Source organism: Limulus polyphemus, unplaced genomic scaffold (assembly GCF_000517525.1).
Source record: "Limulus polyphemus unplaced genomic scaffold, Limulus_polyphemus-2.1.2 Scaffold634, whole genome shotgun sequence".
Lineage (NCBI taxonomy): Eukaryota > Metazoa > Arthropoda > Merostomata > Xiphosura > Limulidae > Limulus > Limulus polyphemus.
This window is the reverse complement of record NW_013666244.1, coordinates 462,383-465,146: the sequence shown is the minus strand read 5'-3', so window position 1 is coordinate 465,146 and position 2,764 is coordinate 462,383.

Here is a 2,764-nt window from a genome sequence, read left to right as displayed (position 1 = left end):
TGTTTGTTTTTAGAACAAAGCCACATTGGGCTATCTGTTGTGTCCACAGCGTGGAATCGAACCCCAGACTTTAGCGTTGTAAGTCCGTAAATCTACCGTTGTCCCATCGGAGGATATCGTAAAGATAAAATGTTTTTTTTTTAATCAAGTGTTGTATATGTTAAAGAGTGATTAATAAATATTGTGGGTTTAATTTTATAATCCTGAAACCGAAAAGTATACCCACGCTTGTAACACAACTTCTATACTATGTTTATTTGCCTTTCATCTAGGAAACACTAACACCACCCCGGAAATGGTCATTCTCAGATTAGCAGCAAATCGAAGGATAGAAAATAGTCAGAATTTAGTATCTAGTCGTTAAAAAACGGAAACTAATTAATAATAAATTATACATATGAAGATTTTCGAATAGCTACAATTCTTATAAAGAATACGATAAGCGCAGACCTTAAAAAATGTCAGCACATTATTAACGATATAATCAAAACGAATTCAAACAAAAAAATACGGCAGATTATTCAAGTTGCAAAGCCTTAGCTATCTCAAGTTAGTCTGGTATCAAAAGAAAGAACCACTCTCTAGTCAGAAACCATGGGGGTGGTGACTCGTGACCTACTTAACAGTGTTTGATAAAAAATCAGCTTAGTATGAATAATGTAATAAAAACTTATACAAACAGAAAAATTGCATACGTTACAGAGACCTAGCTACCACAAGTTAGTTAGCCCCCCAGTGGCACAGCGGTATGTCTGCGGACTTACAACGCTAGAATCAGGGTTTCGATACCTGTGGTGGGCAGAGCACAGACAGCCCATTGTGTAGCTTTGTGCTTAATTCCAAACAGACTAACAGACCACAAGTTAGTGAGATATCAAAAGAAAGAGTCGTTTTCTAGTCAGACACAACTTGAGTGATCCTGTGGCCTACTTAGTGGAGTTTCCAGCTTGATAAAAATTCGATTTCTGCCAAATAAGTGTTTGTATGACGCGTGGTTAGTGCTTATTTATTCTGAAATCAATTAACGCTAAATAAGTTATCGTAAATTTCCTCATATTAGAGATGGTGGCGTCTCTTTTCGTCAAGCCACCACACTGGTCAATATTGTCACTAACTGAGTTAATATTGGTGTGATATCCGCATTTTTGATTCTCTTTAATATTTTCATAAGCTACAAGCACCTCTTGCAACAAACTTTTAAATGTAAGTAATTTATATTATATGGTAAGGGTACACACGTTATTTACATAAAAAATTTTTAAGTTCAGCAACAAGACGGTGGTAACAACTGTGGTCTTTTTGCCGTAGCCTTTACGAAACATTTACTTTACAAAACGTAGACAGGCAATAAATAAGTACACTTTAAACAGGATAACATGAGAACCTCTACAAAGACATTTCCCCTCGAGAAAATCGAGTTATATCAATGTTAAGTTACATTAATTTGTTAAAATAGGATCCAAGAGGTATTACATGTCACAGTGGGTCGTAAGGATCATGTGAATTATTTTATCATAAACACCATGTGGTAGTAAATGGGTATCGTTGGTTATGTGAATATTGTAAAAAGGATCCACCAGATGATCGTGAAGCATCATTACAGTTGCATAATGTTAGTTTCAAGTATCGTAATATAAATTAAATTTATACATATTATTTCACATTTAATAGATTACATTTAATTTACGTGTAAATAAAAATACTGGATATTATAGCACCAGTTTCATTTATTTGTAAACAATTTAGATGTATAGAAATGTAAGTAAGTTAAGTTAGACATTAATGATTATATTTAACTGTAAGATGTATCTGTTTGTAGCCGAAGTGTCTACCAATTTAATAACTATACAGATAATACTTGTTAATGGGTACAATGTGACAGTATTCTTAATTCAATTTCAGCATAACCTTCTCTTGACAGTTCAAACTACACAGTTTCTGGCTTCTCTTTAAGGGTTTTTTTTTTTTTACTTAGGATTCACAATGAGTAACTCTGAATAACAAGTTAAAGTACGATCGACTACAGGGGAATATATTATCTAAAAACAACATGTACTGTGCCGAGTTCAATTTAAGTAACTTTTCTAATGCACAACAGCTTCTCATTATATATATATATATACTTATTTCTGTAAAAGCCTTAGCTCGAAATAAAATAAACGGATAAAATATGGGAGGTAGTTATAGATTTTTGTTAGAAGTATCTCATAAAGAAGAACCTAAAGTAGTGTTATGGACGAGTTAATATACACACAAAATATATTACTTATATTATTATTATATATTTCTCCGGTGGAAGTCTATTTTGCAACATAGTTCCAAAAGCCTAAAAGCTGGAGCTCCACATAAAATCAACATAGTAAAGTAAAGTATATGAGGTCGTTTTGGATTTTATTGATCGTATCTCAATAAGAAAAATCTAAAATAGTGTTATCGACGAGTTATTATACGCTATAATGTTGTTATTGTTTCCCCGGTGGGAGGCTACTTTGCATCATCGCCCTAAACTTCTATAGATCGGAGCTCGTAATAAAGTTTAAGAGCTTGGTTTCGATTTTATTTAATAAATCTCATAAAGAAGAGCCAACACTAATATCAAGTACAAGTTACTATATTTTGGAAATAAGTTTTTGTCTTATATCATCACCGTTTAAAAGCCAGAGCTCCAAATAAAAGCAACATGGTAGAGCAGAGTATTACTTTAAAAAAAATGCCCCCAAGTGGCACAGCGGTACGTCTGCGGACTTACAACGCTAGAATCCGG